Source organism: Dreissena polymorpha, chromosome 3 (assembly GCF_020536995.1).
Source record: "Dreissena polymorpha isolate Duluth1 chromosome 3, UMN_Dpol_1.0, whole genome shotgun sequence".
In the NCBI taxonomy this organism is placed as follows: Eukaryota; Metazoa; Mollusca; class Bivalvia; order Myida; family Dreissenidae; genus Dreissena; species Dreissena polymorpha.
The window spans coordinates 13,280,882-13,295,330 of NC_068357.1; the positions used below are offsets into that span (position 1 = coordinate 13,280,882).

Consider the following 14,449-nt stretch of genomic DNA (forward strand, 5'->3'; position numbering starts at 1 on the left):
GACAACTCTTCGCAACTGACGAATACGACGCCGTATCTCCGCCATATTTAAGCCGCAATAACCGACTTAAGCCTGCTAAGTACTTGGTTTAAAATAACGTACTTAAGCTAATAAGTTAATCCCGTAAATTTGTTCGTGAAATCGGATTAATTTAAGCGATCAACTTAAGCTCGTTTTTACCAGCTTAACTTAAATAATTTGACTTAAGAATTTTCGAGAAATCGGGGCCTGGGGGTTAATGTCAAAGTCAGCTGAAGATGCATATCGAAGCAGACTATAAGCCGCACCTTTTTTCTTTTTATCTTTTAACTAGATCTTTGTGTGGTTAGAACGGATCAAACAAATACATGCTCATAGAGCATGCAATGATCTCGCAATATATCGCCCAATGAGATACCATTACAACGAAACGCGTGCTTGCAATTGGGTTTAAACTCGCTCTTGCCTTTTTGTTTAATTGTTACAACACGATTGTGGCTTATTTGCACAAATTTCATCAGCGAAAATATATTGAAGGTATAAAATAAATTGCTAAAGAATCAAAATATGTATGACGCTAATAACTTTGTTTGCTTGACACGGAAACATGAAGCACACACTAAAGCTAGTGGGTGAGGTTTTGCAAGTTTGGATTAAAACGTACTGTATTCAACACTTACTTTGAGTAGTCTCTATGAATTAAGCCATTGCAGCATCGGCGAAATGTACTTTAATACTCGGCACGTCTCATGCCTCTTGCTCTGTTTTTATTAACCCAACACAACTTTTGGTGCGATGGTCATATAATTAAAGTGTATTCTCTTTTTTGCTAATTATTGTGGATTATGATGCTATGGGGTTAATTTTTATTTTAACTTAAATGATTTGTGAAACATACTTGGCCAAGTGTGAGGGAGGCGGACAACTACAACGGGCGAGGCATGGTAATGTTATGCGCATGCGTCAACGAGGTACTTTAAATAGATTCTTGAAATTTATGTTTAAAAAAATAAAGCGGTCAAAGTATAGCCTGGTTTATTTTTCGCGCGATGGAAACAACCTGGAATGAACTTTTCTTATGGAAAGAAAACAGTTTTTTCGGAAGTTGTCTATCTTTAAGCGACTGTGAAGATATAATAAATGAGTTTGAATATTGTACAGGCACATCGTTTGAACAAGCGCGGTCATCGAACATTTTTGGGTGTTTTGATTTTTCAGGTAATTATAAATGTATGATGCATGCTGATAACTGCATATTATGACATAACTATATCTGGTAGTTTAAAGGTAGTTTTAAGCGTATTTAACATTCAAAAAAGATCAAAAAGCTGAAATTAAACAAACGTAAGAGTAGTATCAGTTTTGAACATATGTTTTTATCAAATTGATGCCATTAAGTAATTTGCAACACTATTAAATCGTAGGTTGGTGCAAGACAATGATGCCTTTTAAAATAATTTGTGACTGAACTTAATCATTAAAACCAAGCATCCATTCGCATAGCCAAAATGAACATGGCCCCGGCGACGACGTAACATTTATGTCAATTTAGCAAAACGTCGCCAGATTTTCACACTATGTTACTAGCAAAAAAACAACATAAGATGCATCAACATGACTTGATAACATGTGAGCGATTAAATACGCAGATATAGATAGGAAAGAAAAAATTTCTATTCAAAAATATGATACACGCAGTAGTAACCACAGAAAACACTTCGAGGTCCTCTCTCACTTAGCTATATTTATGAGGACATCAAAGCGAGGACATCCTTCATTTGCATATATCACACACTGGACAACTACATACAACACGAGGACCCTTATTTGCATATATCGCACACTGGACAACTACATGCAACATGAGGACCTTCATGTGCATATATCACACACTGGAAATGTTCGGACAATTTAAGGACTTCCAACGCGAGGACCTTCATACATACAATGTGCAGATTTTAAAGGACAACACATACATATATTCGCAGACACCTGGATCAAAGTTTCCAATTAATTAATCGATATTATTTAACAGTGTGCTTCATTTGTTACATCGCCATTGATGCTCATAATCGAGCTTTAAAATAATATTGCTAAAATCAGTCTTTTACCTCCAGGTTTCCATGGGTTCAACCATTCTTATCCCGAAAGAAATCAAAATTGTTGCTGTAAGCGAATCCCAATATCAGTTATAGTATCAATACATGCGTAAATCTGCATGTCATAGTTCTAAGACAATAATGAGCAGAAGTGGTGTGTACCATAAATAGATATTCAAAACACACTTTTATAGGTCGTTCGAAATTTTCAGGTTCGCTCACAACTGTTGACATATTGGAATTCATAATCCACCTCCTTTATGCCTCTGTCACAAATTATCCGGTCGCCGGCCGATGTGTCCAATCTCCATGCATCGGGAAGACTGGACACGTCGGAGCCGTCCGCCGTCCGATGAGTGACAAAGTTTAAAACCTCAGTCACAAATAGACACCGATCACCGTCCGATCAGCGGCCGACGTTTTTTTCCGCTCATCGGGCTGGCGCCGAATTTATATTTTTTATAAACAACTGGTAGCAAGATGAGTTGCAGATACTTGGACTCTTTTGACCAGTTAATTCTTTTCAGCTCAATTCAACAAGTGAAAACATGCCCATAATATCACTTTAAAGAACACATAATAATGTCGTCGTCAGAGATTCGAAACTAACGACCGCGTTGTAGAACATCGGGCCAAGACTCACCCATGGAAACCATTCGGCAAACCTATTTTGCTTTTCGAGTTAAAACTCGAAACACCTGCATTAGATATGAGTCGCAAAATGTGCGTAAAGCGTCGTTCCAGATTAGCGTGTGCATTAAGCCATGTTTCCTATCATGCGACCCTCGTATATCTATATATCAGCTGTCAAGAAATCAGTCAGTAAGTACTGCGTCAAAAGAATTAGTTAAAATGTGGTAACTGACCCATTATCTACAACTCATCTTGCTACCAGTTGTTTATAAAAAATATGTATTATTTTCTATATTTTACATGACTCACCCAGTCCTCTAAGCCGAAACCATCCGTAAAACAAAATTGTGTCTTACTGTCGTATGAACGAATCTGCATGAAAACTACATTTAGACTCACATCGTTCATCGAATCATTTCTGTCGTCAGTTGTTAAAACGAAAGTACGGTTGATGCTGCATTAACAAATATAAGTGTATATGAAGTGAAAACACCAGAAATAAACACAACGGTTGCGATAGACGCCTTCATACTGTTAGATGCCCATAATATCACTTTAAGCTTCCAATACAAAGCACAGGGAGAACCCAGGGACGCATTTCCAGAAGTTTCGATACGTTCATTATTATGCCTTAATGGTGAAGAATACATTTTAAATAGATGCATATCAATCACTCATTTAGTCAGTCACTCACTCACTCACTCCTTCACTCAGTCAGTCACTCAATCACAAACTCACTCACTCAGTCAATCAGTCATTTAGTTTCGCGGATGAAGATTTTGGTTTTAATTATCGGATACATTTAGTCACGGGTTCGATCCAAACTGAGGGTTGTTTAGATCTCCATCAATGACTAATAATTAATTTGGTATTTAAAAAAAAAGTGAAATTAAAAAATAATTTGAGACTTGACCGTGAAAGGAACAAGATAAAATGAACCAGGTTTTCTTTACTAAGGGACAAGATAGAGACATATAGTTACTGAAAGCCATGGACAGTTTATACGCACCCCACTTACCATTCAGCCAAAAAGTAAACTTTCATCATTAACCCTTTGCATGCTGGGAAATTTGTCGTCTGCATAAATGTCGTCTGCTGAATTTCTAAAATTAGCATTTTCTTCGATTTTTTTCAAAGAATACAATCAGAATAGCAAACAGTTTGTATCCTGATGAGACGCCACATTATGTGGCGTCTCATCTGGATCCAAACTGTTTGCAAAGGCCTTCAAAATTCGGTTCCAGCACTGAAAGAGTTAAAAAAGATGAAAGTATTATATGGAAAAAAGGAGGATATTACACACGCTTTTTTCCCATCGTTGTAAAGCAGCCAATGACTGGTTCTATTCAGGAAACAGACTCAAGAGCATGTAATTTTACACGAGAACTGGCAATATAAAAAATAAGATGCGCTCTGGAAAAACAGGGCTTAATGCATGTACGTAGTGTTATCCCAGTTAGCCTTTGCAGTCCCCAGTAGGGACAGCACTTGACGTGTTTTCATAGAATTTCTTGTTTCAAGGAAGTCACTGGTTTTAGCATAAATCCAGTTTAGGCTGAAAGTGTCTTCCCTGATTAACCTATGCAGACTGCACAGGCTATTCTAGGGCAACATTAAACGAACATGATAATTGAAACATGCTTTCCCAGAGTGAGCTAAAATGTATATTGTAAGATAAAACATACACAAATATCATCATTTTATACATTTATTTAACATAACACACAAAGTGTCAAAATAAGGGAGAACATTTTAAATGTTTGAAATGAAGCAATAATAAATACAATGCAAGACAAATAGCATATCTATCCTGAACAAATATTTTACCATAAAAGCATGGTAAACTCAATCAACACTCGTGTAAAGGAGATACTATATTGGCTATTATTTTATATACTAATTCACTCTTACCTAAAATATTTTAACTCGCATAAATACTCAAAATCAACGAAAATCAACGACTGACAACGTGTTATAGCGACTGACAGCGCCTTATACTGGTTCATAATTCATTTACAAGTTGTGATGATCTGCCAACTGCACATTAGAAGGGATTGGAAACATTTTTTTAGATAAGCCATGCCACTTTCATTTTTAGTCTCTAACTCAATTGCATCTACCACAACCATAATTAACAGTTTAAAACCTATACTACAAAAAATGTGTTTCATTGTGTAAAACAGGTCAGCACTTTGCCAAGCTATTTAAACAGATTAGTTTATTTTTCTATTTAGGTACATTTGTATGTTGATCCGTATATTGTTTAAAGATGCTGGACCGGTAAGTCAATACGAATATTTCAGAATAAGAAATAACACTATATATCAAATCAATAATATAATATAACAATGCAATAAGATTGATCACTAATTTCAACATGTAAACGTTGTATTTTTGCTGTCAATGTGTATTATCAAAACATTTCTTGAATTTCAACATTCTAGGAAAAAAAAACACTAAGCCAGTAGAAGGATTCCAACTGAAGACATCCAGATCTGCAGGCGAGTACTCTTCCACTGCACCATGGAGGACTAGTTGTTACACGCTATTAAGATACAGAATGTATACTACGCACAAAAACAAACATAATGTAAACAAACAGGAGATTAAAGCTGGCAGCTTTTTATCAACAATGTTAATTTTCTTTTTTTTTAAAGCACCTTGAGGTTTTCATTTTGGCTTTATACATATTAAGGTATTGCAAAGCATTGCAAAAGCATTAATTAAAATTACACATATTAGTATTCTTTGAGGTAGCTATGTGTATGGTTTCTTTCTGTACATTCACTAGTTTGATACTGGATTTTCCTATTTCAACCTGTTCTTTGCCTCCATCTCCTTGTATGACATTTAAACTTTCCTCAACGTATATGTTCACTGTGTCTCGTTCTGGATATACTGTGCCTTTAGAATCACTGTCACTTTCCTCTGATGAGATGTAATCGGCATCATTATCATAATCATATGAATCTTCTACAAAGTCATCGGTTTGTATTTGTTGCTCTTCAGCATTCCTACAAAATATAAACAATAAAATTGTAATGTTTATGATACAAACTCTACCAATATTCTGACAAAAGCCTTTATATCAGTATTATATAAATACTGGTATAATGACACCTGTCTGCTTTTTTATATTTATATATGTATGTGCATTTGTGTGTGAATTTCTTAATAACTTATCTTTTCAGGACTTCAGCAATGTATCTCTATCTACACACTGAAACCAATGTGAGGACTTGAACTATTAATCTCTTTTTACATATGTCAAGAAAAGTCAACCTAATTGAGGAACAATATATGTTCATAAAACACAGTTAACATGTTGAATGTGTTACATGGAACCTACACATAATTTGATGATTGTAGGTGGCAGTGTAAGTGTTTTGTGCAATAGCAAATATGATGTGCCATTATGAAACTTTCGAACATTTTCGGAACCATGGTAAAATATAAACAAGAGCACCGCATAACGGGTGCCACGCTCGGCTGTGAAAGCTTGTCAGATTTTTTTTTTAGAGGTCACAGTGACCTTGACCTTTGACCTAGTGACCCAAAATGGGTGTGGCATGTAGAACTCATCAAGGTGCATCTACAAATGAAGTTTCACAGTTGTAGGTGGAAGCACTTTGATTTTAGAGCCAATGTAAAGGTTTTAGCACGAAGCCGGCGGACGGCGGACGACGAGCAGGCTATGACAATACCTCGGGTTTTCTCCGAAAACAGCCTCGCTAAAAATCAATGAACATACAATTTGTTGTGCGCATCCTCGCCTACGGTCTTAATTAGGGTACTGATAGTGGTCATGGAAAGAGAAGACAGGCTCTCAGTGTAATTGGCAGGACACAGTTTGTGTATGTTTGATCTTTGAATTCTTATTGTAACTATAACCTTTAACATAGGGCATAGCTCTTGCACGCAACACACCGTCTGATGTGGGGTTATATGTATGTACAGTTATTCCAGATTTGGATACTAAACCTTGAAGTTATGTCATGGACACAATTAAATTATTATTGATTTCTGAACCCTTATTGTGACCTAGACCTTAAACACACTGGTCGGCACATCGTCTGTGATGGGTAATATGTTTGTCAGGTTATGTTTGATTTGGAGCATTAATTATGAAGTTATGGTCCGGACTCAATTTGTGTATGTTTGACCTTTAACATAGGGACATGGCTTTTGGATGCAACAGGTAGGTTATTACTGACTAAAGTAATCCTACCTCTTTACTCTAGCTGAATCTTTCATCTGTTTGACTGCTTGCACTTTGTTCCTTTCAGTCTTCATCATCAAACTTTCGTAATCTTTTTGTTGGAACCTGGAAATTTTTTTTTTTTAGCTTTGTTTATCACAATTATCCTATTGAAATGCAGGAGTGTAACAAGTTTTTTTCTGTTTGTATGTTTGGAAGTAAGATGCTAGACCATTTTGCAGGCTAAATGAGCGGCAAGTTCAAACAAATTTACATGTGAATGCTATGTTCATGAAATTTCAATTTCTCTACGTTTCATTAATCCTGTGTGATAACACGGTGAATTTATCACTTACTGCACTGCTCATAATTTATGTGACTGAATATTAGATTTGAAACAAGCCATGAACAAGAATGCCATTCAGAAACCTTTGTCAGAACTAGAGGTTTGTCACAGGAGTGACATAAAAAACCCACCACCCCAGGACACAGGATCATATTAATCCTCAGAAAGACAAGTGTCTTATTTGCAAATAAACAAATACTTAATAAAACAGTTTTTAAATAATGTAAGAAAATCATATGAGATGGTTTGTCATGTGACATTTACCTATGACTTTAACCTTTAGCTGGCATAGCTAAAGCATGGGTTCTGCGCATAGCCTTGTTGAGGTCAATATTTGTTTCAAGATTGAAGAAAATCCTTCACAAAGAATATGATTTATAGATTGGACACAAAATTGGCTCAAGTTTTAAGAAAATCATTTAAGGGATATAAGATTTATTGAGTGTTGCAGTCGAGACGGACTGACAGACATCTGTCATATGACCTTAAACTATGACCTTGACCTTTAGCTGGTAAAACTACTGTATTTGCTCTGCACAAAAACCTTGCTGATATATTCATTTAAGCCAAGTTTTTAGAAAATCATTAAAGGGTAATAGAAGTTATAAAGCAGACACTCAATATTGGCTGTCTGACATTTGACCTTCAAAAGTGACTTTGTCTAGCCTACGCAATGGTGGCAAACAGTTTGCACATCACCATGTTGAGATGGACATTTTGGCAAATTTTGATGAAAATCCTTCAAGGGAGACCAACGAAAAGGACTGAATGATTCAAGTATTATATACAAAAGCCCTCTCCCAAAGGATAGCTAGGTAGGGGTATAATAACACTGCAAGTATGTAAGAGCTGTTCACAAAAGACTTCAGGACATTAATTCATGTCAGACAACCTTCATCATAAGCCAGGAAATGATACAGGAACTGGTTATGTCAAGCTCTCCCCCTAATGACTGAACTACATCCTCAGCATCATCTGCCAAGTACAAAACAGCTTTCATCAGTCATGTTACACATCACGATAAGCAAAATACACAGAGTTCAAAAATCATTTCCAGGCTAAAAAACAAATTTCCATGAATACAGACCCTGCTATAAAGTGGATACATCTATTGCCCTTAACTTTCAATAGAACTAAAATAATACAAACTCAATACTTCAGAAAGATACCATGTTCCATAAAAAATGTACAGCTACTTAGCTGGTTTTTAGTCAGGAGCCAAAACTAAATTTACAGAGAATGTTTTGCAAATCAGTATGTGCTTAGAAGCCTTAGCTACGCTTAGAACCGTAACTACTATGCTAGGAATGATTACGCTGCCTGTCTGCACTGCAGACGACGAATGGTTAGGAGCGTCTGCTCTTCTCCTGCAGTGAGTGTATTTACCAGCTTGTAAGACGACATTGACCAGTCTAGTGTTTATCATTGAAATCTGTACATATTGGCTGCTTTCAGGGAAAAAGGGCTTAATGCATGTCAAATAAGATTAGCCTGTGCACACTGATTAGCCTGTGCAATGCACACATGCTAATCAAGGACGACAACAACAAACAACTTCAGTGCCTTCAGCGCTTTGATTTTCTCAATGTCACTATTAAAATCTTTTCACTTAGATGAGCAGACATCATCAAATGCTGGGTCTGAAAGCTTTCTTTAAACATGTGTATATATAAGGTTACAACTATAGGCATTTTCCTGATGTGGTATAGTACCTGTCTACAAAGTATGGAAGTGCTAGATGCAAAACAACTTAAGTTATTTACAGTCTTTTTAAAGGCCTCACCAGTCACACATAATCTACTTGGATTTCCTTCACCGGCAAACTCCTTTCAAACAACTGGATGAAATACTTCACTACTTAGATATGTTGTGGTAGTTAATTACCTCTCACACTATCTTTTGTTTTAACTTGGCATAATGTCTGGGATCAAAGGCTGAAACTTCAGTTTGTCTATAAACAGTTCAGCATAAAACTGACCGTTACAATGACAATTTCTTACAAAATGTATATATAAATTTTGGAGTGCTTAGCCATTTAAGCCGCTTTGACTCTTAACCAAAAGTGGTAAAGTCTTCAGAAGTTGATCAGGAGGTTTTAGGCTCAAGCTGGACCGCTTTATAATGCCATTGTTTTCTTTGAGCAAGAAAATTCATTCACATTGCTCAGTGGACAGTATTGAAAATACGTTTCTAAAACTTAACTACCGGTTCTGCTTATAATCAGCAGCAAGACAATATGTTAATATCCAAACCCTTTCATTCTTTTTTCGGAAATATGGCGAATGATTTAATAACCGCAAGTAGATATTGAAAATGTCATCTTTTGATGAAATTGGTGTGTTAGAGCACGTAGACCCATACTTGTCCAAACAAGTGCGGTTTTAGTTAAATAAATGCATACATTTTGCCAAACAAATATCCCTTTGTGCATGGGAAAAAACTCCTGCATCACAAGAAAGCTAGAAATGCTCACAACTTCCATTAACAAATATGTGTATCTGGTGAAGTTAAAAAGAAAATAATTATATCATGAAACAAAAAAAATAAATTAAATTTGTAGTCCTCACATTTACAATATATGGAATTATGTGTTGAGTCCTCATTTTGTTAGTAACTACATGTATATTTGATAAAGAAATTTAGCAAAAAAATGACAGAACATGTTGAGCAAGAAATGTATTTGAAGTCCTCACATGCACAATACAAGGAAGTGTGTGTTGAGTCCTTATTTTGTTAGTAACTATTGCTTATAACAATTTGCTAAACTGAATATAACAAGGGCTGTTTGTAAAACATGCATGCCCCCCATATGGGCTGTCAGTTCTAGTGGCAGCCATTGGGTGAATATGTTTTTTTTCACTGTGACATTGACCTTTGACCTAGTGACCTGAAAATCAATAGGGGTCATCTGCCAGTCATGATCAATGTACCTATAAAGTTTCATGATCCTAGGCCTAATTATTCTTGAGTTATCATCAGGAAACCATTTTACTGTTTCGAGTCACTGTGAACTTGATCTTTGACCTAGTGACCTGAAAATTAATAGGGGTCATCTGCCAGTATGATCAATGTACCTATGAAGTTTCATGATCCTTGCCGTAAGCATTCTTGAGTTATCCGGAAACCATTTTACTATTTCGAGTCACTGTGACATTGACCTTTGACCTAGTGACCTGAATATCAATAGGGGTCATCTGCCAGTCATTATCAATTTAACTATGTAGTTTCATGATCCTAGGCGTAAGCATTCTTGAGTTCTCATCTGGAAACCATTTTACTGTTTCGAGTCATTGTGACCTTGACCTTTGACCTAGTGACCTGAAAATCAATAGGGGTCATTTGCCAGTCATGGTCAATGTACCTATGAAGTTTCATGATCCTAGGCATAAGCATTCTTGAGATATCATCCGAAAACAATTTTACTCTTTCGAGTCACTGTGACCTTGACCTTTGACCGTGTGACCTGAAAATAGGGGTCATCTGCCGGTCATGATCAATGTACCTATGAAGTTTCATGATCCTAGGCCTAAGCGTTCTTGAGTTATCATCTGGTGGACGGACCGACCGACGGACAGACGGACCGACCGACATGTGCAAAACAATATACCCCCTCTTCTTCAAAGGGGGGCATAAAAATTAATGTCTTCTGGTGCATCTGGGGCATCACCAGCCTTTGTCATAACTTCCATGTCCGCTATGAAGTTGAACAAGAGCACCGCATAACGGGCGCCAACGCTCGGCTGCGGGTGCATTTTCTAATACATGAAAGCTTGTCAGAATTTTATTTTAGAGGTTGCAGTGACCTTGACCTTTGACCTAGTGACCCAAAAATGCATTTGACGTGTAGAACTCATCAAGGTGCAGCTACATATGAAGTTTCAAAGTTGTAGGGGGAAGCACTTTGATTTTAGAGCCAATGTTCAAAAGGTTACCAAAATGCTAAAGTTTTAGCACGAAGCGGACAGCGGACGACACGACATGACGACGGACACGACGAGCTGGCTATGACAATACCTCGGGTTTACTCCGAAAACAGCCGAGCTAACAAGAATGATTGCATATGAGAACCAGAGATTTTGTCTCAGCAAATACCTTACCCGGTAGTATGTTTTGTTGTTTGTGAGCATGTCAGAATGTTGCTAGAACTCTAGTTGAGCAGAGTTCTGGGCCACCGTTTCCATCATGTCTTCTATTGGTGAATCATTGGCATCATCTCCTGCATGACAGAATCGAAAGCCATGTTAAATCACAACATCAATCTACATAACTATCCATCTTATGATTGTAATTAGGAAATGATTAATACGACATGCTTGCCAAGAATTGTATGTCAAGTCTGGACTAAATGTATTTTAACCCTTACCATGCGGGAACCGAATTTTTAAGGCCTTTGCAAACAGTTTGGATCCAGATGAGATGCCACAGAACGTTGCTATTCTGATAGTATTCTTTGAAAAAAAATGAAGAAAATGCTAATTTTATAAATTCAGCAGACGACATTTTAGCAGACAACACTTTTCCCAGCATGCAAGGGGTTAATAAAATAAGTTTTGAGTTTTATTGATAAGAGTTTTCTGGGGTTATTTATTATTTTCAAAAAACATAATTGTAGGGCAAGTCATCATTTTGATAAAATATATTGTGCATTGAGTCCTCACTTTTATGATTAAGCAATTGTATGTTAAATCCTCACTTTGATTATAAAATAAGTTTTGTGCAAAGTCCTCATTTTGATTGCTTTGATTTTTTATTGAAAACGTTCTTATTTTGAAAAAAATAATTGCAGGGAAAGTCATCGTTTTGATAAAATGAAGTGTGCATCAAGTCCTTACTTTTATGATAAATCAAATGTATGTAAAGTCCTCACTTTTATAACAAGAGCACTGCATAACGGGTGCCAACGCTCGGCTGTGGGTGCATTTTTGAATAAATAAAAGATTGTCAGATTTTTTTATTTTTTTTTAGAGGTCAAAGTAACCTTGACCTGGTGACCCAAATATGGGTGTGGCGTGTAGAACTCATCAAGGTGCAGCTACATATGAAGTTTCAAAGTTGTAGGTGGCAGCTGTTTGATTTTAGAGCCAATGTTCAAAACCTTTATTATTAAGGTTTTAGCATGACGCGGACGACACGACACGAAAAGCTGGCTATGACAATACCTCGGGTTTTCTCCGAAAACAGCCGAGCTAAAATTCTCAAATTGACATCTTGATATCATAAAGAAAATTGCATTAAGTTTTATTGTTGAATGTTTGCAAGTGCATACAGAAGATTTTCAGACCAGTTTATGTGTGCGACCATACTTACAGAATTGATGAAACAAAAATACCAAACTTTATTAGGAGTTTTTTTGGTATACAAATTTGTAACTTACCCTAGGCTCATAAAAAACAAGTCTATAAGTCCGTCTCTGGGAAAACCTGGCTTAATGCATGCGTCCCAGATCAGTCTATGCAGTCTGCACAGGCTAATTTGGGATGATAATTTGTCTCTTTTCAACAAAAATCCAGTCTAGGCAGAAACTGTTGTCCCTGATAAGCCTACGAGGACTGCTTATTTAAAAATAAATGAACAATTTAACCTAATGAACTCCCAGGAAGAAAGACAGCCCAAATTATTTCAGTACTGTAATTCTTAAATGGAGTGGGGTTTAATAAGCATTTCCAAATGTCTCGCACTCTAGAAAAATGGGGCTTAATGCATGTGCGTGGAATGTTGCCCCAGATTAGCCTATACAGTCTGCTTAGACTAATCCAAACCTACACTTTCTGCCTGAACTGGATTTTTGTTAAGAAAATAACACATTTAAACTCAAAATTCAATAAAAGTGAAAAACGTTATTGCCGATTAGCCTGTGCTTAGGCTAATATGGGACGACACTTTACACACCTGCATTATGGCCACACGTACCCCGAGTATCTGATGGTTGGGACAGACAGCTGAGCGGTCGAGCCAGTCAGATGCAGGGCAGAGAGTCTGCAGGGAGCATGTGGGGCTTGCACCCACACACCAGCCACACTCGTATTCCGGGTCCATACTAAGGCACTGACCGCAGTTGGTTACCATGGTACCACACTTGTAGATGCGGACTAGAAATGGAATAAAAAGTTTAATACCACATTTTAGATAAGGTTTTTTTGTTACTTTTTTCAAGGCCATCATATCATATAGAGAAGAGTAATATCCAGATGTAGAATTGAAATAACCTGTAATAAAAGTTGTTATTCCTAAAGGCTTGCATAATTAGCATTAAATTAATTTCATCTGATCATATCTAGGCCGTAAGACAAGGTTATCGCAGACTAATAACAATAACCCTTAATTGTAGTAAAACAAAAACAAATAAGCTGTCATTAAGATATTAAATGATGTTATACCCAGTCACATGTCTCTGTTTTATAAACTCGAAAAGGTATCAAACCTCAAGGCTACTTCACCTGTGATATTTTGTGGATTATCCAATGGGACGCTGTTCTTCTCACTCGTCACGGTGAACTGAGCGGTTACTATGGGCAACGTGACGTCAGAGAACTCAAACTGGAGAGCCTCACACTCGAGGTTGGAGGACGTGATTTTCCATGTGGAGTACTTCACTTCCCAGCTGTACGTGAACAGGCAGAGGACATTGTCCATCTGGTCTGGCTGCAAGAAAGCAGGTGAGATTGCACACCAAAATATGGCAAAGAATCTGAAATGAGACTCAAGAATGTTGCTCAAAGTGTGAAATGAGTCTGAACTTTGAAATGTGGATCAAAGTGTTAAATGAGACTGGAAAATGTGGTTCAAAGTGTGAAATGAGAGTGTAAAATGTGGCTCAAAGTGTGAAATGAGACTCCAAAAAGTGGCAATCTGTGAAATGAGGCTTTAAAATGTGGCACAAATTTGAAATGCAACTTTTGCACGAGGCACAAATTAAGAAATGGGACTTTAAAATGTGGCACAACGTGTCAAATGAGGTTTGAAAATGTGGCAAAAACAAGTGAAATGAGACTAACATGTGGCTTAAAGTGTGAAATGAGACTTTAAAATTTTGCTCTTTTTTAAAAGAAACTTTCTGATGAAGAACAAAGTTTCGACATATTTTAGACATTGTTCCATAAAACAAGGTATTGCACATAATCTTTGCTATATCTTTGTTTGTATTGAAATGTTTTCTCTGGTTTTTTTTATTGATTTAGTTATATGATGCCTGTC

At 36.7% G+C, this 14,449-nt stretch overlaps 1 protein-coding gene across 1 annotated transcript in view; it reads left to right on the forward strand.

The window, feature by feature from the left end:
• LOC127871404 (acetylcholine receptor subunit delta-like) overlaps positions 1-14,449 on the forward strand; it is a 313,711-nt gene that overhangs the window by 77,596 nt on the left and 221,666 nt on the right. The gene's annotated exons all lie outside the window — the stretch shown is intronic.